The sequence below is a fragment of the Pseudochaenichthys georgianus genome, unplaced genomic scaffold, assembly GCF_902827115.2.
Source record: "Pseudochaenichthys georgianus unplaced genomic scaffold, fPseGeo1.2 scaffold_1752_arrow_ctg1, whole genome shotgun sequence".
Classification (NCBI taxonomy): domain Eukaryota; kingdom Metazoa; phylum Chordata; class Actinopteri; order Perciformes; family Channichthyidae; genus Pseudochaenichthys; species Pseudochaenichthys georgianus.
In genome coordinates, this window is record NW_027262534.1 from 1 (window position 1) to 26,777 (window position 26,777).

The 26,777-nt window shown below is 44.0% G+C and overlaps 1 long non-coding RNA gene across 1 annotated transcript; it reads left to right on the forward strand.

Moving 5' to 3' along the window:
• The first annotated feature begins 2,625 nt into the window (after positions 1 to 2,625).
• Positions 2,626 to 26,250, forward strand: LOC117441509 (uncharacterized). Its single transcript, XR_004551392.1, has 3 exons — positions 2,626 to 2,681; positions 15,580 to 15,700; positions 26,079 to 26,250. It is a non-coding gene; the product is annotated as an uncharacterized lncRNA (long non-coding RNA).
• Positions 26,251 to 26,777: the final 527 nt, after the last annotated feature.

A 26,777-nucleotide genomic window follows, 5' to 3' on the forward strand; every position in this document is an offset into this window, starting at 1 on the left:
TCTCCTGCTGATGTTCAGGTGTATATCAGTATGTAGTGTCTCTACTTAAAGAGTCCTCTCCTGCTGATGTTCAGGTGTATATCAGTATGTAGTGTCTCTACTTTAAAGAGTCCTCTCCTGCTGATGTTCAGGTGTATATCAGTATGTAGTGTCTACTTTAAAGAGTCCTCTCCTGCTGATGTTCAGGTGTATATCAGTATGTAGTGTCTCTACTTTAAAGAGTCCTCTCCTGCTGATGTTCAGGTGTATATCAGTATGTAGTGTCTCTACTTTAAAGAGTCCTCTCCTGCTGATGTTCAGGTGTATATCAGTATGTAGTGTCTCTACTTTAAAGAGTCCTCTCCTGCTGATGTTCAGGTGTATATCAGTATGTAGTGTCTCTACTTTAAAGAGTCCTCTCCTGCTGATCTTCAGGTGTATATCAGTATGTAGTGTCTCTACTTTAAAGAGTCCTCTCCTGCTGATGTTCAGGTGTATATCAGTATGTAGTGTCTACTTTAAAGAGTCCTCTCCTGCTGATGTTCAGGTGTATATCAGTATGTAGTGTCTACTTTAAAGAGTCCTCTCCTGCTGATGTTCAGGTGTATATCAGTATGTAGTGTCTCTACTTTAAAGAGTCCTCTCCTGCTGATGTTCAGGTGTATATCAGTATGTAGTTGTCTCTACTTTAAAGAGTCCTCTCCTGCTGATGTTCAGGTGTATATCAGTATGTAGTGTCTCTACTTTAAAGAGTCCTCTCCTGCTGATGTTCAGGTGTATATCAGTATGTAGTGTCTCTACTTTAAAGAGTCCTCTCCTGCTGATGTTCAGGTGTATATCAGTATGTAGTGTCTCTACTTTAAAGAGTCCTCTCCTGCTGATGTTCAGGTGTATATCAGTATGTAGTGTCTCTACTTTAAAGAGTCTTCTCCTGCTGATGTTTCAGGTGTATATCAGTATGTAGTGTCCTACTTTAAAGAGTCCTCTCCTGCTGATGTTCAGGTGGTATATCAGTATGTAGTGTCTCTACTTTAAAGAGTCCTCTCCTGCTGATGTTCAGGTGTATATCAGTATGTAGTGTCTCTACTTTAAAGAGTACCTCTCCTGCTGATGTTCAGGGTGTATATCAGTATGTAGTGTCTCTACTTTAAAGAGTTCTCTCCTGCTGATGTTCAGGTGTATATCAGTATGTAGTGTCTCTACTTTAAAGAGTCCTCTCCTGCTGATCTTCAGGTGTATATCAGTATGTAGTGTCTACTTTAAAGAGTCCTCTCCTGCTGATGTTCAGGTGTATATCAGTATGTAGTGTCTCTACTTTAAAGAGTCCTCTCCTGCTGATGTTCAGGTGTATATCAGTATGTAGTGTCTCTACTTTAAAGAGTCCTCTCCTGCTGATGTTCAGGTGTATATCAGTATGTAGTGTCTCTACTTTAAAGAGACCTCTCCTGCTGATGTTCAGGTGTATATCAGTATGTAGTGTCTCTACTTTAAAGAGTTCTCTCCTGCTGATGTTCAGGTGTATATCAGTATGTAGTGTCTCTACTTTAAAGAGTCCTCTCCTGCTGATGTTCAGGTGTATATCAGTATGTAGTGTCTCTACTTTAAAGAGTCCTCTCCTGCTGATGTTCAGGTGTATATCAGTATGTAGTGTCTCTACTTTAAAGAGTCCTCTCCTGCTGATGTTCAGGTGTATATCAGTATGTAGTGTCTCTACTTTAAAGAGTCCTCTCCTGCTGATGTTCAGGTGTATATCAGTATGTAGTGTCTCTACTTTAAAGAGTCCTCTCCTGCTGATGTTCAGGTGTATATCAGTATGTAGTGTCTACTTTAAAGAGTCCTCTCCTGCTGATGTTCAGGTGTATATCAGTATGTAGTGTCTACTTTAAAGAGTCCTCTCCTGCTGATGTTCAGGTGTATATCAGTATGTAGTGTCTCTACTTTAAAGAGTCCTCTCCTGCTGATGTTCAGGTGTATATCAGTATGTAGTGTCTCTACTTTAAAGAGTCCTCTCCTGCTGATGTTCAGGTGTATATCAGTATGTAGTGTCTACTTTAAAGAGTCCTTCTCCTGCTGATGTTCAGGTGTATATCAGTATGTAGTGTCTACTTTAAAGAGTCCTCTCCTGCTGATGTTCAGGTGTATATCAGTATGTAGTGTCTCTACTTTAAAGAGTCCTCTCCTGCTGATCTTCAGGTGTATATCAGTATGTAGTGTCTCTACTTTAAAGAGTCCTCTCCTGCTGATGTTCAGGTGTATATCAGTATGTAGTGTCTCTACTTTAAAGAGTCCTCTCCTGCTGATGTTCAGGTGTATATCAGTGTGTAGTGTCCAAACTAATTATCTTTAAAGCCGGTAAAGTTGTATTTCCTTTCCCACCATGGTTTGCAGCGAGATAAGTCACACATTTTAAACAGTTACTGCTTTGTCCTCTGAAGAAACTTTTCCCCACAACTTTTATTATATTATTTATTATACTTATACTTTTATTTATGTTTCTACGGACTTTACGTCTGCTCTAATTAATCAGCAGGGTTTGTTGGCCAGGATAACGTCTTCAAAGTGAAGCACAAGGCGGCGAAGGAAGCTATAAAAGACGGCGTTTGATCAATTTAAGTAATTTAATCTTGCCTTTGTTCTGTTTCGCAGCTGGTGGACATAAACTGGACCGGCCTCTCCAATATTCTGGACATTCCCGGGCTCAAGTAAGAAACACTATCTGTCTTTGTTGTCTTGTGTTGGAGAGAAATCGAGAAACAAGGAGGAGGTGTCAGGTTTCAGGAAGTTGGACACAGCTGTGAAACTGCAACCATACACAGACCATTCATTTTAAATTGTTTTACCGTTTTCAGAAATGCCAATTAAAATCAGCTCTTTAGGAAAACCAATATCATGTCCGTGGGTTTAGTGGATGCACGATAAGGTCATGCATAAGTTAGGAATGATTTTGCACCTTGTCACTCTTGCGACAAATCCCCTGAGTTAATATATTGAAACTCTAGCTCTGCTCTCAAGATGCATCCCATGTGTGTGACGTTTGCATCGCAGCGCACAAAACGGTGAATAATCAGCTTCGTGCCGCCTGAGTGATGTGGTTTCCTCGTGACTATCTCGATTAAATGAAGTGGCTTTACGGTTTCAGAAAAGGGTGAATTGATGGGTTTTCAGGAATTACAGGCGACATACGGTGTTACAGACGGGGATTATTTTAGATGCATGCAGTTAAGACACTATTTTGTAAAAGAGATAAGGCTGAATGCAGATGGATCTTTAGATACTGTAACTGGGGTGGATGCGTGTCAGCAGAAGGGCTCTCGGGTCATTTTGCTTTGTACGAGGCTTTGGGGGAAACGGGGGAATCGACTATCCACATAAAAGCAAAATGGGAAACAAAGTTACGAATAAAAATGTCAGAGGAAGAATGGTTTCAAATGTTCGAGACGCAATTTACAAACCCATTAGTGTGGAGGGAATTCTGCTGGAAGAACCTGCCTCGCTTTTTCATAACACCCAAAATAAAGAGCGGCAACTTGGTGTACAGCACCAGTGTTGGAGGTTGTGTGGGAACATGGAGGCCGACCACTCGCACATGTTCTGGAACTGTACAAAGATAAGGTCATATTGGGAGAAGGTTAATGCAGTTGTCAAAATTATTTTGGGTTATCAAATCCCAAATACCTGCCCGGTGATGTATCGTGGGAACATTAAGGATGCTGTGATGGGAGGCGATCTATATTTGATTAAGGTTTTACTTGCAGCGAGTAGGAAAGCTTTAATGTGAACGCTCCGACTCGGGAGCAGTGGCTGGAAATTGTTGAAGATATTTCTGTCATGGAAAAGTTGACATATGTTTTGAGAATCCAAGAGAATGCATTCAATAGGAAAAGTGGAATATTTACATGGTTGACACCAATAAGTAAGTGATTCAATATTATACGGTATGTGTGAATATTCTTCAGACAACTAGTATTTATTGTGCTTTATTTTACAACTGATTTGTGTGTATTATGTGTTGTTCTGTTATTATTGTTGTGAAAACTCAATAAAACACAAGTATAAAAAAAAAAATGAAGTGGCTTTCCCCCCCCATGGGGTGTGTGTGTGGGCTGAGCAAAAGACACCAAATGAGAGTCGATTAAGAGATGCTAACATCCCAGCACAATTACCGCCAGCTGATTGGTCCATGCATTATTTACACGCCAAATAAAGTGCATGAATGCTGCATGTGAATTTATTGGATTAATGCTGCATACGTCTCCGTCAGGTCTTCTGTTGTTGATTCCTCCGTGGTGAGAGATGGCAAAAGTACACACATCCTTTACTCAAGTAGAAGTACAAAAAGTATTTGTACCCCAATACTTCCCACCTCTCTGTGGAGGTGAAATAGATCCATGTAACATGTGCTGTGACATGTGCTTGTGTGAATGGGTGTGAGACGCCCAGATGGTGAAATCTTATCTGTAGAGACGGAGTTCCTTGAATGCATCAGATGGACAGACAGCATCAGCTGCTCAGCTAAAGGCTCGCCCAGTGACTCACCGACAATAATCTGTTGGGATCATTCATTACGCAACACGTGTCCGACTTGTTTACATCTGGTAATGGGTCAAAGTTGTTGTGATGGTTTCAAAATCTGATTAAAAACAAGACTAGCTCTGTGAGTCTGATCCAAGGATCAAATGCTAAGGCTAACAAGTCATGTGACCGTGCTGTAGTTCCTTTATAGTCCAACATTAGCCTCCTTTAGCTTAGCGGTGGAGACGTGAAGTCATGTGTCCGTGCTGTAGTTCCTTTATAGTCCAACATTAGCCTCCTTTAGCTTAGCGGTGGTGACGTGTAGTCATGTGACCGTGCTGTAGTTCCTTTATAGCCCAACATTAGCCACCTTTAGCTTAGCGGTGGTGACGTGAAGTCATGTGACCGTGCTGTAGTTCCTTTATAGTCCAACATTAGCCTCCTTTAGCTTAGCGGTGGTGACGTGTAGTCATGTGACCGTGCTGTAGTTCCTTTATAGCCCAACATTAGCCACCTTTAGCTTAGCGGTGGAGACGTGAAGTCATGTGTCCGTGCTGTAGTTCCTTTATAGCCCAACATTAGCCACCTTTAGCTTAGCGGTGGAGACGTGAAGTCATGTGACCGTGCTGTAGTTCCTTTAAAGCCCAACATTAGCCACCTTTAGCTTAGCGGTGGTGACGTGAAGTCATGTGACCGGCTGTAGTTCCTTTATAGCCCAACATTAGCCTGCTTTAGCTTAGCGGTGGTGACGTGAAGTCATGTGACCGGCTGTAGTTCCTTTATAGCCCAACATTAGCCACCTTTAGCTTAGCGGTGGTGACGTGAAGTCATGTGACCGTGCTGAAGTTCCTTTATAGCCCAACATTAGCCACCTTTAGCTTAGCGGTGGTGACGTGAAGTCATGTGACCGTGCTGTAGTTCCTTTATAGCCCAACATTAGCCACCTTTAGCTTAGCGGTGGTGACGTGAAGTCATGTGTCCGTCCTGTAGTTCCTTTATAGTCCAACATTAGCCTCCTTTAGCTTAGCGGTGGTGACGTGAAGTCATGTGACCGTGCTGTAGTTCCTTTATAGCCCAACATTAGCCACCTTTAGCTTAGCGGTGGTGACGTGAAGTCATGTGTCCGTCCTGTAGTTCCTTTATAGCCCAACATTAGCCACCTTTAGCTTAGCGGTGGTGACGTGAAGTCATGTGACCGTGCTGTAGTTCCTTTATAGTCCAACATTAGCCTCCTTTAGCTTAGCGGTGGTGACGTGAAGTCATGTGACCGTGCTGTAGTTCCTTTATAGCCCAACATTAGCCACCTTTAGCTTAGCGGTGGTGACGTGAAGTCATGTGACCGTGCTGTAGTTCCTTTATAGCCCAACATTAGCCACCTTTAGCTTAGCGGTGGTGACGTGAAGTCATGTGACCGTGCTGTAGTTCCTTTATAGCCCAACATTAGCCTCCTTTAGCTTAGCAGTGGTGACTTGAAGTCATGTGACCGTGCTGTAGTTCCTTTATAGCCCAACATTAGCCTCCTTTAGCTTAGCGGTGGTGACGTGAAGTCATGTGACGTGCTGTAGTTCCTTTAGAGCCCAACATTAGCCTCCTTTAGCTTAGCGGTGGTGACATGTAGTCATGTGACCGTGCTGTAGTTCCTTTATAGCCCAACATTAGCCACCTTTAGCTTAGCGGTGGAGACGTGAAGTCATGTGTCCGTGCTGTAGTTCCTTTATAGCCCAACATTAGCCACCTTTAGCTTAGCGGTGGAGACGTGAAGTCATGTGTCCGTGCTGTAGTTCCTTTATAGCCCAACATTAGCCACCTTTAGCTTAGCGGTGGAGACGTGAAGTCATGTGACCGTGCTGTAGTTCCTTTATAGCCCAACATTAGCCACCTTTAGCTTAGCGGTGGTGACGTGAAGTCATGTGACCGTGCTGAAGTTCCTTTATAGCCCAACATTAGCCACCTTTAGCTTAGCGGTGGTGACGTGAAGTCATGTGACCGTGCTGTAGTTCCTTTATAGCCCAACATTAGCCACCTTTAGCTTAGCGGTGGTGACGTGAAGTCATGTGTCCGTCCTGTAGTTCCTTTATAGTCCAACATTAGCCTCCTTTAGCTTAGCGGTGGTGACGTGAAGTCATGTGACCGTGCTGTAGTTCCTTTATAGCCCAACATTAGCCACCTTTAGCTTAGCGGTGGTGACGTGAAGTCATGTGTCCGTCCTGTAGTTCCTTTATAGCCCAACATTAGCCACCTTTAGCTTAGCGGTGGTGACGTGAAGTCATGTGACCGTGCTGTAGTTCCTTTATAGTCCAACATTAGCCTCCTTTAGCTTAGCGGTGGTGACGTGAAGTCATGTGACCGTGCTGTAGTTCCTTTATAGCCCAACATTAGCCACCTTTAGCTTAGCGGTGGTGACGTGAAGTCATGTGACCGTGCTGTAGTTCCTTTATAGCCCAACATTAGCCACCTTTAGCTTAGCGGTGGTGACGTGAAGTCATGTGACCGTGCTGTAGTTCCTTTATAGCCCAACATTAGCCTCCTTTAGCTTAGCAGTGGTGACTTGAAGTCATGTGACCGTGCTGTAGTTCCTTTATAGCCCAACATTAGCCTCCTTTAGCTTAGCGGTGGTGACGTGAAGTCATGTGACCGTGCTGTAGTTCCTTTAGAGCCCAACATTAGCCTCCTTTAGCTTAGCGGTGGTGACATGTAGTCATGTGACCGTGCTGTAGTTCCTTTATAGCCCAACATTAGCCACCTTTAGCTTAGCGGTGGAGACGTGAAGTCATGTGTCCGTGCTGTAGTTCCTTTATAGCCCAACATTAGCCACCTTTAGCTTAGCGGTGGAGACGTGAAGTCATGTGACCGTGCTGTAGTTCCTTTATAGCCCAACATTAGCCACCTTTAGCTTAGCGGTGGTGACGTGAAGTCATGTGACCGGCTGTAGTTCCTTTATAGCCCAACATTAGCCTGCTTTAGCTTAGCGGTGGTGACGTGAAGTCATGTGACCGGCTGTAGTTCCTTTATAGCCCAACATTAGCCACCTTTAGCGTAGCGGTGGTGACGTGAAGTCATGTGACCGTGCTGAAGTTCCTATATAGCCCAACATTAGCCACCTTTAGCTTAGCGGTGGTGATGTGAAGTCATGTGACCGTGCTGTAGTTCCTTTATAGCCCAACATTAGCCACCTTTAGCTTAGCGGTGGTGACGTGAAGTCATGTGTCCGTCCTGTAGTTCCTTTATAGTCCAACATTAGCCTCCTTTAGCTTAGCGGTGGTGACGTGAAGTCATGTGACCGTGCTGTAGTTCCTTTATAGCCCAACATTAGCCACCTTTAGCTTAGCGGTGGTGACGTGAAGTCATGTGTCCGTCCTGTAGTTCCTTTATAGCCCAACATTAGCCACCTTTAGCTTAGCGGTGGTGACGTGAAGTCATGTGACCGTGCTGTAGTTCCTTTATAGTCCAACATTAGCCTCCTTTAGCTTAGCGGTGGTGACGTGAAGTCATGTGACCGTGCTGTAGTTCCTTTATAGCCCAACATTAGCCACCTTTAGCTTAGCGGTGGTGACGTGAAGTCATGTGACCGTGCTGTAGTTCCTTTATAGCCCAACATTAGCCACCTTTAGCTTAGCGGTGGTGACGTAAGTCATGTGACCGTGCTGTAGTTCCTTTATAGCCCAACATTAGCCTCCTTTAGCTTAGCAGTGGTGACTTGAAGTCATGTGACCGTGCTGTAGTTCCTTTATAGCCCAACATTAGCCTCCTTTAGCTTAGCGGTGGTGACGTGAAGTCATGTGACCGTGCTGTAGTTCCTTTAGAGCCCAACATTAGCCTCCTTTAGCTTAGCGGTGGTGACGTGAAGTCATGTGACCGTGCTGTAGTTCCTTTATAGCCCAACATTAGCCACCTTTAGTTTAGCGGTGGTGACGTGAAGTCATGTGACCGTGCTGTAGTTCCTTTATAGCCCAACATTAGCCTCCTTTAGCTTAGCGGTGGTGACGTGAAGTCATGTGGACCGTGCTGTAGTTCCTTTATAGCCCAACATTAGCCACCTTTAGCTTAGCGGTGGTGACGTGAAGTCATGTGACCGTGCTGCAGTTCCTTTATAGCCCCAACATTAGCCACCTTTAGCTTAGCGGTGGTGACGTGAAGTCATGTGACCGTGCTGCAGTTCCTTTATAGCCCAACATTAGCCACCTTTAGCTTAGCGGTGGTGACGTGAAGTCATGTGACCGTGCTGTAGTTCCTTTATAGCCCAACATTAGCCTCCTTTAGCTTAGCGGTGGTGACGTGAAGTCATGTGACCGTGCTGTAGTTCCTTATAGCCCAACATTAGCCACCTTTAGCTTAGCAGTGGAGACGTGAAGTCATGTGACCGTGCTGTAGTTCCTTTATAGCCCAACATTAGCCACCTTTAGCTTAGCGGTGGTGACGTGAAGTCATGTGACCGTGCTGTAGTTCCTTTATAGCCCAACATTAGCCACCTTTAGCTTAGCGGTGGGGACGTGAAGTCATGTGACCGTGCTGTAGTTCCTTTATAGCCCAACATTAGCCACCTTTAGCTTAGCGGTGGGGACGTGAAGTCATGTGACCGTGCTGTAGTTCCTTTATAGCCCAACATTAGCCTCCTTTAGCTTAGCGGTGGGGACGTGAAGTCATGTGACCGTGCTGTAGTTCCTTTATAGCCCAACATTAGCCTCCTTTAGCTTAGCGGTGGGGACGTGAAGTCATGTGACCGTGCTGTAGTTCCTTTATAGCCCATTGGCGTTTTGTGGAGGGAACCAGTGTATTGTTGACCTTCTTCAGAATAAATGGGGGGCGGTGGTGCGAAAGTCCATAGGGACTTGGCAACTGGAAGATCACCAGTTCAAGTCCCGGCAAGACCAAGTGCTACCGAGGTGTCCCTAACACAGGATAGGTCAAATGCAGAGAAACAATTTCCCCACGAGGGATTAATAAAGTATATCAAAATCAAAATCAAAATAAATCATCCCTGCAGCAATCTTTCTTGGCGATCAATAGTTTTAGAGAAATGTCCCGTCATGGTGGCGCCACTGGACCGGTCAGAGGGATCAGAATGTAATTTAAATTCATCGTCAATGATCCGAGAAGATCTGTAGAAAAGCTCCATCCAATAGCTGTTATGATATTTCAGTCTGTGGTGCATTGACAGACTTCTCTAGAGACACACTGGGAGCATCGCTAGAAGCACAGCTGTCCGTTAGAGGAGGATGTGAACACAGCATCACATTGTCAAGTGTCTTCAGAGCCCTGAAATAAAGGAACAGCTTTCGTGCAGCTTGCAGGCAGGTGTGTGGGTTCTTCCAGTGTGTACGGTACGCCGGTGGAAAATGCAGCAGAAATGCAGCAGAAATCCCTTTACAGCCCCCCACCAGAGAATGCCATCGGCTCACAGGGAAGAGCTGTTTCCTCTGAAAATAATCAGCTTTATTGTTCAATTGAATGTTTCTCCAGACAGACACAAACACAGCAAGCTTAATTAAGATTATTTAAAAGAGCTAATTATCAGGTTGAAACGAGTGCTTAGTGTCTCTACTGTGACATGTCTCCATGCTTTAATGTCCAAAAAGCTCTTATTTAACATCGATAATCATATACTCACAATATACTTCATGCTTTGCTTCATTTGGGAAGGACTTCATTTACTGCAGGGATTTTAAACCCCCTGGTATTTGAATCAATACTCGCGAACTCCACTTTTCTCCAAAATGTCACAAAGGTTCTGGCCGGTGCGCAGAGCGACTCATCAGTATTTACACACACACACACACACACACACACACACACACACACACACACACACACACACACACACACACACACACACACACACACACACCACACACACACCACACACACACACACACACACACACACACACACACACACACACACTATGTAAAACAATGCACATTTAAACCTGCAGGCTGCTGGGAATCAATGAACAGTGCAGCATTGCCTCGCCTCTTTAGCTTCCGTCTGAAAAGCCTTTATGATGTTCTTAAAATCCGTCTCACGAAGAATGTCATGCTCAATTCACATCAGTGTTAGGTTTCCTTTCCCGAGCGCCTCTCAAACTTTTTCTTCTCCAAAATGTTCTCCTAAACAACCTTCATCTGTCACTCAATCACTCGCAATTTGAATACGTCACATGTGAAACATATTCTCATTCTGATTGGCTGTTGAGTGGTGCCCACTGACTCTCTCTGGAATCCATCGATCTGATTGGTTATTAGCAAATGATCAAAATACTACGGAGGGAAGATATTTTCGTTTGGATTACTGGTCTGGGGGAAACTTGCGAGTGTGTGTGTGTGTGTGTGTGTGTGTGTGTGTGTGTGTGTGTGTGTGTGTGTGTGTGTGTGTGTGTGTGTGTGTGTGTGTGTATACGTGTGTGTGTTTGTGTATTTTTGCATTTGTGAGTGTTGTCACGAGAAACCCCGGCTGTTGTTGTACCTGCTGTGACGTCAAGTTACTCCGTTCTCCGCTTGTAATTACGCCGAAGCTTCAAAGTTGTATTTATCATCTGAATTTGCCGAAACAAGTTTAATATTCTGAAAGCCAAGACTTTGTTTATTTGAAATGAGATGAAAACAAACTGTAACGGACCCTGCCGTGTTATCTATGATTACTCTACGCCTTACATTCATCATGTCAGCGGAGGGGGGGGGGCGCTGCGGAACAGCAGAGTGGAGGGAGAGCTGTCATCTTCCCTTTACGAGCTTCAAACATGTGTTTACCGTGTGGTTTTGGAAATAAAAGTTTCACATTCTGAAAGCCAAGACTTTGTTCATTTAAAATAAAAATAAAACACCCGAAATAAAATGATTGGCTCATGATAGGCCCCCAATCTCCGTAGGCCCCTGGGCTTCAGCCCGTGCATTAAGGCGGCCCTGTTTGCGGGCATGTTCTGGGTTTGGAACATTCAACTTATTAAGCATCCTCGACCTAATGCAGCAAGACACCCAGGTGAGGAGTTGCTATATTTATAACCCCAATCACACACAGACTGCCACCAAGAAACTGCACTAGTGGACCATTACAGAGCACATGGGACCAATGCATCAGGTCCGCTGTTCTAAAAAGCGTCCAAAGGTGTGTATGTTGTAGATTTAGCAGTTCCTGCAGAGAGTGGATCCTAATTAGGAGAAATTGATAGTAGAGGCATCCAAAATGTCCAAATAGACACTTTAGAGCAGATTTAAAGAGGCCATATTCTGCTTTTTGTGGTTCTCCCTCTCCTGTAGTGTCTACTGTAAGTTTTAGTGCATGTAAATGGTCTGCAAAGGCTGAATTTCCACAAAGTGACATCACTACGGAACGCCAACAACATGTGAAAGGCAAAGGGGCGGGACATCTCTAAGTGGTTGACCAATCAAAACAGAGCCAGTCAGCTAACCAATCAGATGTGTCTGTGTATACTTAATGTGTGATTTTGGACTTACAGATATCGATTATTATAGAATATAGATTACTATAACCTAGGGGTGTAACGGTATCCGTATTCGTCCCGTACCGTCACGGTTCGGACGTCACGGTTCGGACGTCACGGTTCGGCACATGCAGTCACACGGCGAATACGCCTTTTTTTTACGACTGGGAAAAAAGTAATTCAGGGCAGCATCCACTACACTATATATAATCCAGGGGGCGGTATTGCGCCTAAAAGCTGTTTGCCAGCCGCCCTTAAACAACAAATGAAGAAGAAGAAGAAACACAACAACAAAACGAACTAAATACAAGAAGAAGAAAAGTTAGTATGGCGATTTCAGATAACACACAGGAGCTAGAACCCACCTGCTTCTTTTAAATCAGCTGCGTGGGAACATGTCGGGTTCCCTGTGGACTACAATAACGATGAGGTGTGCGAGTGGTGGATCGGACGAGGACGGTGTCGGCGTTGTTCGATAGCGGTGCGGTATGCTAATGAACACACGCCAAACATGCTAAATCATGTCAGAAGGCATCAGCCAGATTTGCCACTCACCGGAGCCCGGCAAAAGACAACAGCTGTTCAACAGCTGATCCCCGCTGTTTTTAAGAAGCCAATAGACGTGAAAGCCATCCATCCATCTTCTCCCGCGTCTCCGTGGTCGGGTCTCGGGGTCTCGTTCCAGCAGAGAGCCCCAAACGTTCCTTTCCCCTCATCAACCAGCTCTGACTGGGGGGTCCCAAGGCGCTCCCAGGCCAGCGAAGAGATATACTCCCTCCACCTGGTCCTAGGTCTACCCCTTGGTCTCCTCCCAGCTGGACGTGCCTGGAACACCTCCCTAGGGAGGCGCCCAGGTGGCATCCTAACTAGGTGCCCGAACCACCTCAACTGGCTCCTTTCGACGCGAAGGAGGAGCGGCTCAACTCCGAGTCCCTCCCTGATGACCGAACTCCTCACCTTATCCCTAAGGGAGACACCAGCCACCCTGCGGAGGAAACCCATCTCGGCCGCTTGTATCCGTGACCTCGTTCTTTTGGTCATGACCCATCCTTCATGACCGTAGGAGAGGGTAGGAACGAAAATGGCCCGGTAGACGGAGAGCTTTGCCTTCTGGCTCAGCTCCCTTTTCGTCACAACGGTGCGGTAAAGCGACTGCAGTACCGCTCCCGCTGCTCCGATTCTCCGGCCCATCTCACGCTCCATTGTTCCCTCACTCGAGAACAAGACCCCGAGATACTTGAACTCCTTCACTTGGGGTAAGGACTCATTCCCTACTTGGAGTGGACAGTCCATCGGTTTCCTGCTGAGAACCGTGGCCTCAGATTTGGAGGTGCTGATCCTCATCCCAGCCGCTTCACACTCGGTGGTGAACCGATCCAGTGAGTGCTGAAGGTCGCAGACCGATGAAGCCATCAGAACCACATCATCTGCAAAAAGCAGTGGTGCAATCCTTAGTCCACCGAACTGCAGACCCCCCCCCCCCACGACTACGCCTCGAAATCCGATCCATGTATATTACAAACAGGATTGGTGACAAAGCGCAGCCCCGGCGGAGGCCAACCCTCCTTTCGAGTACCTTGGAGTAAACTTTCCCGGGGAGGCTGAGTAGTGTGATGCCTCTGTAATTGGCACACACCCTCTGATCCCCCTTTTTGAAAAGGGGGACCACCACCCCGGTCTGCCACTCCTTCGGTACTGTTTCCGACTTCCACGCAACGTTGATGAGACGTGTCAACCATGACAGTCCCTCAACACCCAGAGCCTTCAGCATCTCCGGGCGGATCTCATCCACCCCCGGGGCTTTGCCACTGTGAAGTTGTTTGACGACCTCAGTGACCTCCCCCCGGGAGATTGGCGTTGATCCCCCGTCATACTCCAGCTCTGCCTCTAACATAGAGGGCGGAGTTGTCGGGTTCAGGAGTTCCTCAAAGTGTTCCTTCCAACGCCCCAACACTCCATCAGTTGAGGTCAACAACGTCCCATCCTTACTGTACACAGCTTGGATGGTTCCCTGCTTCCCCCTCCTGAGGTGTCGGACAGTTTTCCAGAACAACTTTGGTGCCGCCCGAAAGTCCTTCTCCATGTCTTCTCCGAACTTCTCCCACACCCGCTGCTTTGCCTCGGCCACGGATGAGGCTGCTGCACTTCGGGCCTGTCGGTACCTTGCACCTGCCTCGGGAGTCCCCCGGGATAACAAATCCCTGAAGGCCTCCTTCTTCAGTCGACGTGAAAGCCGTGAAACCAAAATAAATAACGGAAGCTTTTGGCATATGTTTTTCAACGACTTTGCGCTCTGGAAACACTTTCTTATTATTTATGATTATCAAGACATCCTTTTTAGTTTTACAGCTTGATGAAACCTTTTAGTTTGACATCAGCCATTATAGATACTACGGCCATCTGAGTGTGTGTGGTTTGTTTTTAACTGTTTAATACAGTTAATTATTCAAAATGTCAGAGTTCTTTATTTTTAAACTGAAACTTGCACTACTGTTCAAACATAAATAACAAAAACCTGGAATTATGCATTTGGGACTTTTTTTTGCTTTTTTGTTGTTGTACCGAACCGTGACCTCCAAACCGAGGTACGAACCGAACCGTGACTTCTGTGAACCGTTACACCCCTACAAATAACCTGGAAACACAGGATGAGGCATTTAATAGTGATTCAAAAAAAATGAATAGAAAGTAAATCGTTCAGAGAGAAGTTTCCTCACATCACGCTGACGTTCAAAAATGTTTTTATAAACCTTAAATAGTTTTTTAAAGGGTTTTATATTCTGTTCTCTGTAAAGAACAAAACCTAATGGATATTTGAGGCAGTACACTTCCTTAATCTGTGCTACAAACCTGTTGTTGTTGTTGTTGTTGTTGTTGTTGTTGTTGTGATAAATGGACAGCTCCACTGTATTCCCTTGGAGGGACAGCCTGAGCAATATCCAATATCCTCCAGAAGATGAGGATGAATTTTCTCCGTAATTAGATTTTTTTTTTCGTGCCATGCTAAATTAATAAAAATAAAAAGGAGAGCCTTTGTCTGATGCCTTCACTGTCACTGAATCATTAGCGGCACACACACACACACACACACACACACACACACACACACACACACACACACACACACACACCACACACACACACAACACACACACACACACACACACACACACACACACACACCACACACACACACGATGTGAGTGCAGAAAACCGAAGAAGAGATTGGCCCAATTAAGGAACATATATTTTAACACCGTCTTCAGAGTGCAATATCACACACACACACACACACACACACACACACACACACACACACACACACACACACACACACACACACACACACACACACACACACACACACACACACACACAGGATGTGAGTGCAGAAAACCGAAGAAGAGATTGGCCCAATTAAGGAACATATATTTTAACACCGTCTTCAGAGTGCAATATCACACACACACACACACACACACACACACACACACACACACACACGCACGCACGCACGCACACGTAAATCAGAAGTGCTCCGTGCTAAGCTTCAGATTAAAAGAGAATATTTATAACCCAAGGGTGCCGTTTCTGTCTGTTAAATAATTCACTGCTTTCCCTCCGTGTTTGTGTTCTTCCCACACGCACAGGGGCTTCTCCGACAACCTCATTCAAGACATTATCTACAGCTATCTGGTGTTACCCAATCGCATCACCATCCCCCTGGTGGGGGACGTGGAGCTGGCGAAACTGCGCTTCCCCATGCCAAAGGTAGGATCCATAGACAGACTGATTCAACGAGGAGATGCTCACACACTTGTTGTACCCCACTTGTACATGTTTTGTTAAGCATGCTTCTTAGTTGGCTTTAAGCCGCGTTCACACTGCGGTACTTTTCCCACAAAGGTTCATGAGAACTCTCTAGTTCTCATGATCTAAGTACAGATCGCGTTCACACCAGAAAAAGTCCCTGGGGGAGGATGAGGCAAATGAAGCCGCTGACGTCACTTCTTCTTCTTCTGCTTTGGGTTTACTGGCAGGCCGCAACCCACTTCACGGCGTATACTGCCCCCGGAGTCCCCGGCCGGAAGTCCCCGGAGTTGGGGAAGGCTTCAGTAGAAGCTGCTGGGAGTCCCAGCAGCTTCTTCTGAAGCCTTCCGAGTAAATCGCCAGAACGCCGACACCTCCTCATCTCCACCGCTCCCATGGTTTATTTTGTGTTGCCATAAGTTAGTCTCTCTGCGTTTCTGCGCTGGGCTAATCCTAATGCTAACAATGCTAATGCGAGGATAATAAAATGGCGGCTTCACAAAACTCTTTGGGAGTTTTACGGGGCGTGGTTTGCAATCCGCCCAGCCAATCAGGAATATAGCTCTTTTCTCACAGAAGACCCCCTCGAAAGTCCCTGCTCTCTAGCAGGGACTTTCTAGCGGGTAAAAAGGTTCGCATGAACTACTTTTAGTATCGTCTCTTTTTGGTGTGAACGCGATCATGAACTAAGTTCGCATGAACCTTTGTGGGAAAAGTACCGCAGTGTGAACGCGGCTAATGGCTCTTTTCTGCTGTAGCACATGTCCTCTCTGCTGGACGTATTCTGATTCTGATGCATCATTCCTTGAAATGTTTTGGACAGACATTTCCATTGGTGTTTCTGATAGTCCTTCCCTTAGCATCAATCAATTCAATACACCTGTAACTTTATCGTAGTGGTACAGTCCAAATCAAACAGAAAGACAGTGACATAATGAGGTGCAGCCAGGAACCGGTCCCCACCGATCCACAGCCCTCCGGCATCAGATGCTTTGTTTTGAATATTTATATATACTTTGACGGATGCAGTGTTTACAACATACCTCTTTTATCTCGGTTAGTTGAAACGCTCAGTGCTTCTTCAGGGAATTGTTGTTTAGTAGCTTAAAGTGTTTTATCGTACATCTCCTGGGGACTGTTTGTGTTTTATGTAAAATAAATAAAAAAGTTATGAGGGTTTTGTGGGTAAATCACAGCAGAGAAACAGAGCCATCCATGAAGACACTGATATACACCTGAACCTCAGCAGGAGAGGACTCTTTAAAGTAGAGACACTACATCCTGATATACACCTGAACATCAGCAGGAGAGGACTCTTTAAAGTAGAGACACTACACACTGATATACACCTGAACATCAGCAGGAGAGGACTCTTTAAAGTAGAGACACTACATACTGATATACACCTGAACATCAGCAGGAGAGGACTCTTTAAAGTAGAGACACTACACACTGATATACACCTGAACATCAGCAGGAGAGGACTCTTTAAAGTAGAGACACTACATACTGATATGCACCTGAACATCAGCAGGAGAGGACTCTTTAAAGTAGAGACACTACATACTGATATACACCTGAACATCAGCAGGAGAGGACTCTTTAAAGTAGAGACACTACATACTGATATACACCTGAACCTCAGCAGGAGAGGACTCTTTAAAGTAGAGACACTACATACTGATATGCACCTGAACATCAGCAGGAGAGGACTCTTTAAAGTAGAGACACTACATACTGATATGCACCTGAACATCAGAGGAGAGGACTCTTTAAAGTAGAGACACTACATGCTGATATGCACCTGAACATCAGAGGAGAGGACTCTTTAAAGTAGAGACACTACATACTGATATACACCTGAACATCAGCAGGAGAGGACTCTTTAAAGTAGAGACACTACATACTGATATGCACCTGAACATCAGAGGAGAGGACTCTTTAAAGTAGAGACACTACATACTGATATACACCTGAACATCAGCAGGAGAGGACTCTTTAAAGTAGAGACACTACATACTGATATACACCTGAACATCATCAGGAGAGGACTCTTTAAAGTAGAGACACTACATACTGATATACACCTGAACATCAGCAGGAGAGGACTCTTTAAAGTAGAGACACTACATACTGATATACACCTGAACATCAGCAGGAGAGGACTCTTTAAAGTAGAGACACTACATACTGATATACACCTGAACATCAGCAGGAGAGGACTCTTTAAAGTAGAGACACTACATACTGATATGCACCTGAACATCAGCAGGAGAGGACTCTTTAAAGTAGAGACACTACACTACTGATATACACCTGAACATCACAGGAGAGGACTCTTTAAAGTAGAGACACTACATACTGATATACACCTGAACATCAGCAGGAGAGGACTCTTTAAAGTAGAGACACTACATACTGATATACACCTGAACATCAGCAGGAGAGGACTCTTTAAAGTAGAGACACTACATACTGATATACACCTGAACATCAGCAGGAGAGGACTCTTTAAAGTAGAGACACTACATACTGATATACACCTGAACATCAGCAGGAGAGGACTCTTTAAAGTAGAGACACTACATACTGATATACACCTGAACATCAGCAGGAGAGGACTCTTTAAAGTAGAGACACTACATACTGATATACACCTGAACATCAGCAGGAGAGGACTCTTTAAAGTAGAGACACTACATACTGATATACACCTGAACATCAGCAGGAGAGGACTCTTTAAAGTAGAGACACTACATACTGATATACACCTGAACATCAGCAGGAGAGGACTCTTTAAAGTAGAGACACTACATACTGATATACACCTGAACATCAGCAGGAGAGGACTCTTTAAAGTAGAGACACTACATACTGATATACACCTGAACATCAGCAGGAGAGGACTCTTTAAAGTAGAGACACTACATACTGATATACACCTGAACATCAGCAGGAGAGGACTCTTTAAAGTAGAGACACTACATACTGATATACACCTGAACATCAGCAGGAGAGGACTCTTTAAAGTAGAGACACTACATACTGATATACACCTGAACATCAGCAGGAGAGGACTCTTTAAAGTAGAGACACTACATACTGATATACACCTGAACATCAGCAGGAGAGGACTCTTTAAAGTAGAGACACTACATACTGATATACACCTGAACATCAGCAGGAGAGGACTCTTTAAAGTAGAGACACTACATACTGATATACACCTGAACATCAGCAGGAGAGGACTCTTTAAAGTAGAGACACTACATACTGATATACACCTGAACATCAGCAGGATGAGGACTCTTTAAAGTAGAGACACTACATACTGATATACACCTGAACATCAGCAGGAGAGGACTCTTTAAAGTAGAGACACTACATACTGATATACACCTGAACATCAGCAGGAGAGGACTCTTTAAAGTAGAGACACTACATACTGATATACACCTGAACATCAGCAGGAGAGGACTCTTTAAAGTAGAGACACTACATACTGATATACACCTGAACATCAGCAGGAGAGGACTCTTTAAAGTAGAGACACTACATACTGATATACACCTGAACATCAGCAGGAGAGGACTCTTTAAAGTAGAGACACTACATACTGATATACACCTGAACATCAGCAGGTAGAGGACTCTTTAAAGTAGAGACACTACATACTGATATACACCTGAACATCAGCAGGAGAGGACTCTTTAAAGTAGAGACACTACATACTGATATACACCTGAACATCAGCAGGAGAGGACTCTTTAAAGTAGAGACACTACATACTGATATACACCTGAACATCAGCAGGAGAGGACTCTTTAAAGTAGAGACACTACATACTGATATACACCTGAACATCAGCAGGAGAGGACTCTTTAAAGTAGAGACACTACATACTGATATGCACCTGAACATCAGCAGGAGAGGACTCTTTAAAGTAGAGACACTACACACTGATATACACCTGAACATCAACAGGAGAGGACTCTTTAAAGTAGAGACACTACATACTGATATGCACCTGAACATCAGCAGGAGAGGACTCTTTAAAGTAGAGACACTACATACTGATATACACCTGAACATCAGCAGGAGAGGACTCTTTAAAGTAGAGACACTACATACTGATATACACCTGAACATCAGCAGGAGAGGACTCTTTAAAGTAGAGACACTACATACTGATATACACCTGAACATCAGCAGGAGAGGACTCTTTAAAGTAGAGACACTACATACTGATATACACCTGAACATCAGCAGGAGAGGACTCTTTAAAGTAGAGACACTACATACTGATATACACCTGAACATCAGCAGGAGAGGACTCTTTAAAGTAGAGACACTACATACTGATATACACCTGAACATCAGCAGGAGAGGACTCTTTAAAGTAGAGACACTACATGCTGATATACACCTGAACATCAGCAGGAGAGGACTCTTTAAAGTAGAGACACTACATACTGATATACACCTGAACATCAGCAGGAGAGGACTCTTTAAAGTAGAGACACTACATACTGATATACACCTGAACATCAGCAGGAGAGGACTCTTTAAAGTAGAGACACTACATACTGATATACACCTGAACATCAGCAGGTGAGGACTCTTTAAAGTAGAGACACTACATACTGATATACACCTGAACATCAGCAGGAGAGGACTCTTTAAAGTAGAGACACTACATACTGATATACACCTGAACATCAGCAGGAGAGGACTCTTTAAAGTAGAGACACTACATACTGATATACACCTGAACATCAGCAGGAGAGGACTCTTTAAAGTAGAGACACTACATACTGATATACACCTGAACATCAGCAGGAGAGGACTCTTTAAAGTAGAGACACTACATACTGATATACACCTGAACATCAGCAGGAGAGGACTCTTTAAAGTAGAGACACTACATACTGATATACACCTGAACATCAGCAGGGAGGACTCTTTAAAGTAGAGACACTACATACTGATATACACCTGAACATCAGCAGGAGAGGACTCTTTAAAGTAGAGACACTACATACTGATATACACCTGAACATCAGCAGGAGAGGACTCTTTAAAGTAGAGACACTACATACTGATATACACCTGAACATCAGCAGGAGAGGACTCTTTAAAGTAGAGACACTACATACTGATATACACCTGAACATCAGCAGGTGAGGACTCTTTAAAGTAGAGACACTACATACTGATATACACCTGAACATCAGCAGGAGAGGACTCTTTAAAGTAGAGACACTACATACTGATATACACCTGAACATCAGCAGGTGAGGACTCTTTAAAGTAGAGACACTACATACTGATATACACCTGAACATCAGCAGGAGAGGACTCTTTAAAGTAGAGACACTACATACTGATATACACCTGAACATCAGCAGGAGAGGACTCTTTAAAGTAGAGACACTACATACTGATATACACCTGAACATCAGCAGGAGAGGACTCTTTAAAGTAGAGACACTACATACTGATATACACCTGAACATCAGCAGGAGAGGACTCTTTAAAGTAGAGACACTACATACTGATATACACCTGAACATCAGCAGGAGAGGACTCTTTAAAGTAGAGACACTACATACTGATATACACCTGAACATCAGCAGGAGAGGACTCTTTAAAGTAGAGACACTACATACTGATATACACCTGAACATCAGCAGGAGAGGACTCTTTAAAGTAGAGACACTACATACTGATATACACCTGAACATCAGCAGGAGAGGACTCTTTAAAGTAGAGACACTACATACTGATATACACCTGAACATCAGCAGGTGAGGACTCTTTAAAGTAGAGACACTACATACTGATATACACCTGAACATCAGCAGGAGAGGACTCTTTAAAGTAGAGACACTACATACTGATATACACCTGAACATCAGCAGGAGAGGACTCTTTAAAGTAGAGACACTACATACTGATATACACCTGAACATCAGCAGGTGAGGACTCTTTAAAGTAGAGACACTACATACTGATATACACCTGAACATCAGCAGGAGAGGACTCTTTAAAGTAGAGACACTACATACTGATATACACCTGAACATCAGCAGGAGAGGACTCTTTAAAGTAGAGACACTACATACTGATATACACCTGAACATCAGCAGGAGAGGACTCTTTAAAGTAGAGACACTACATACTGATATACACCTGAACATCAGCAGGAGAGGACTCTTTAAAGTAGAGACACTACATACTGATATACACCTGAACATCAGCAGGAGAGGACTCTTTAAAGTAGAGACACTACATACTGATATACACCTGAACATCAGCAGGAGAGGACTCTTTAAAGTAGAGACACTACATACTGATATACACCTGAACATCAGCAGGTGAGGACTCTTTAAAGTAGAGACACTACATACTGATATACACCTGAACATCAGCAGGAGAGGACTCTTTAAAGTAGAGACACTACATACTGATATACACCTGAACATCAGCAGGAGAGGACTCTTTAAAGTAGAGACACTACATACTGATATACACCTGAACATCAGCAGGAGAGGACTCTTTAAAGTAGAGACACTACATACTGATATACACCTGAACATCAGCAGGAGAGGACTCTTTAAAGTAGAGACACTACATACTGATATACACCTGAACATCAGCAGGAGAGGACTCTTTAAAGTAGAGACACTACATACTGATATACACCTGAACATCAGCAGGATGAGGACTCTTTAAAGTAGAGACACTACATACTGATATACACCTGAACATCAGCAGGAGAGGACTCTTTAAAGTAGAGACACTACATACTGATATACACCTGAACATCAGCAGGAGAGGACTCTTTAAAGTAGAGACACTACATACTGATATACACCTGAACATCAGCAGGAGAGGACTCTTTAAAGTAGAGACACTACATACTGATATACACCTGAACATCAGCAGGAGAGGACTCTTTAAAGTAGAGACACTACATACTGATATACACCTGAACATCAGCAGGAGAGGACTCTTTAAAGTAGAGACACTACATACTGATATACACCTGAACATCAGCAGGAGAGGACTCTTTAAAGTAGAGGACACTACATACTGATATACACCTGAACATCAGCAGGAGAGGACTCTTTAAAGTAGAGACACTACATACTGATATACACCTGAACATCAGCAGGAGAGGACTCTTTAAAGTAGAGACACTACATACTGATATACACCTGAACATCAGCAGGAGAGGACTCTTTAAAGTAGAGACACTACATACTGATATACACCTGAACATCAGCAGGAGAGTACTCTTTAAAGTAGAGACACTACATACTGATATACACCTGAACATCAGCAGGAGAGGACTCTTTAAAGTAGAGACACTACATACTGATATACACCTGAACATCAGCAGGAGAGGACTCTTTAAAGTAGAGACACTACATACTGATATACACCTGAACATCAGCAGGAGAGGACTCTTTAAAGTAGAGACACTACATAATGATATACACCTGAACATCAGCAGGAGAGGACTCTTTAAAGTAGAGACACTACATACTGATATACACCTGAACATCAGCAGGAGAGGACTCTTTAAAGTAGAGACACTACATACTGATATACATCTGAACATCAGCAGAGAGGACTCTTTAAAGTAGAGACACTACATACTGATATACACCTGAACATCAGCAGGAGAGGACTCTTTAAAGTAGAGACACTACATACTGATATACACCTGAACATCAGCAGGAGAGGACTCTTTAAAGTAGAGACACTACATACTGATATACACCTGAACATCAGCAGGAGAGGACTCTTTAAAGTAGAGACACTACATACTGATATACACCTGAACATCAGCAGGAGAGGACTCTTTAAAGTAGAGACACTACATACTGATATACACCTGAACATCAGCAGGAGAGGACTCTTTAAAGTAGAGACACTACATACTGATATACACCTGAACATCAGCAGGAGAGGACTCTTTAAAGTAGAGACACTACATACTGATATACACCTGAACATCAGCAGGAGAGGACTCTTTAAAGTAGAGACACTACATACTGATATACACCTGAACATCAGCAGGAGAGGACTCTTTAAAGTAGAGACACTACATACTGATATACACCTGAACATCAGCAGGAGAGGACTCTTTAAAGTAGAGACACTACATACTGATATACACCTGAACATCAGCAGGAGAGGACTCTTTAAAGTAGAGACACTACATACTGATATACACCTGAACATCAGCAGGAGAGGACTCTTTAAAGTAGAGGACACTACATACTGATATACACCTGAACATCAGCAGGAGAGGACTCTTTAAAGTAGAGACACTACATACTGATATACACCTGAACATCAGCAGGAGAGGACTCTTTAAAGTAGAGACACTACATACTGATATACACCTGAACATCAGCAGGAGAGGACTCTTTAAAGTAGAGACACTACATACTGATATACACCTGAATCATCAGCAGGAGAGGACTCTTTAAAGTAGAGACACTACATACTGATATACACCTGAACATCAGCAGGAGAGGACTCTTTAAAGTAGAGACACTACATACTGATATACACCTGAACATCAGCAGGAGAGGACTCTTTAAAGTAGAGACACTACATACTGATATACACCTGAACATCAGCAGGAGAGGACTCTTTAAAGTAGAGACACTACATACTGATATACACCTGAACATCAGCAGGAGAGGACTCTTTAAAGTAGAGACACTACATACTGATATACACCTGAACATCAGCAGGAGAGGACTCTTTAAAGTAGAGACACTACATACTGATATACACCTGAACATCAGCAGGAGAGGACTCTTTAAAGTAGAGACACTACATCACTGATATACACCTGAACATCAGCAGGAGAGGACTCTTTAAAGTAGAGACACTACATACAGATATACACCTGAACATCAGCAGGAGAGGACTCTTTAAAGTAGAGACACTACATACTGATATACACCTGATCATCAGCAGGAGAGGACTCTTTAAAGTAGAGACACTACATACTGATATACACCTGAACATCAGCAGGAGAGGACTCTTTAAAGTAGAGACACTACATACTGATATACACCTGAACATCAGCAGGAGAGCACTCTTTAAAGTAGAGACACTACATACTGATATACACCTGAACACCAGCTGGAGAGCACTCTTTAAAGTAGAGACACTACATACTGATATACACCTGAACATCAGCAGGAGAGGACTCTTTAAAGTAGAGACACTACACACTGATATACATCTGAACATCAGCACAGAGGACTCTTTAAAGTAGAGACACTACATACTGATATACACCTGAACATCAGCAGGAGAGGACTCTTTAAAGTAGAGGACACTACATACTGATATACACCTGAACATCAGCAGGAGAGGACTCTTTAAAGTAGAGACACTACATACTGATATACACCTGAACATCAGCAGGAGAGGACTCTTTAAAGTAGAGACACTACATACTGATATACACCTGAACATCAGCAGGAGAGGACTCTTTAAAGTAGAGACACTACACTACTGATATACACTGACATCAGCAGGAGAGGACTCTTTAAAGTAGAGACACTACATACTGATATACACCTGAACATCAGCAGGAGAGGACTCTTTAAAGTAGAGGACACTACATACTGATATACACCTGAACATCAGCAGGAGAGGACTCTTTAAAGTAGAGACACTACATACTGATATACACCTGAACATCAGCAGGAGAGGACTCTTTAAAGTAGAGACACTACATCCTGATATACACCTGATCATCAGCAGGAGAGGACTCTTTAAAGTAGAGACACTACATACTGATATACACCTGATCATCAGCAGGAGAGGACTCTTTAAAGTAGAGACACTACATACTGATATACACCTGAACATCAACAGGAGAGGACTCTTTAAAGTAGAGACACTACATACTGATATACACCTGAACATCAGCAGGAGAGGACTCTTTAAAGTAGAGACACTACATACTGATATACACCTGAACATCAGCAGGAGAGGACTCTTTAAAGTAGAGACACTACATCCTGATATACACCTGAACATCAGCAGGAGAGGACTCTTTAAAGTAGAGACACTACATACTGATATGCACCTGAACATCAGCAGGAGAGGACTCTTTAAAGTAGAGACACTACATACTGATATACACCTGAACATCAGCAGGAGAGCACTCTTTAAAGTAGAGACACTACACACTGATACACACTCTTGCATGACCTCATGAAACGCAGTATGTAAAATGGCCTCGAAGTGTCAGCAGCTTCTATGTCAGTGTTTCTTTCTGTGCTGTACTTCTCCACAGGGGGTCCTGAGGATCCACTTCCTGGAGGCTCAGGATCTGGAGGGGAAGGACACGTTTTTTGGGGGTCTGATAAAGGGGAAGTCCGACCCGTACGGAGTCCTTCAGATCGGGAACCAGCTGTTCCAGAGCAAGGCTGTGAAGGAGAGCCTCAACCCGAAGTGGAACGAGGTTTACGAGGTGAAGCGTCCTCAAATAGAGACACGGATGGTTAAAAATGACCTTGTTGAGAAGTACAGGACATATATACAAGCTATATAAAAAAGAATTCAAAAAAACAATGATGACAAAACAGTAATGATAATAATAACATACCATTACGGTTTGTAACGGAGGGGATCTCTGGGGCCATAGAGCTCGGCTTCGTTGGTGGCGAAGTGAATGTGGTGCGTGCATCTGTCTGTGTTCCAGTCTGTCTCTGTCTGCTGCTTTTATGTTGAAAGCCCCCCCTCCCCCCCCATGTCTGTGGCTGTTGACTGTGTGCACCTGGTGCCCTGTGGTGTCTCCTCCCCCCACCTGTGTCTAATGGCTGATCAGTGTGTGTATTTAGTCCCTGGCTGAAGTCGAATAGTCCATTTAGCTGAGGAACCTTCCTCACCGAGTGAAATGACCCGGAGGTCCCTCAGTGGCAGCCATGATAAGTGCCGTTCCAATTCTCTAGATGAAAGGAAAGGAGGTTTCAAGCTTCCTTTATAGCCTCCT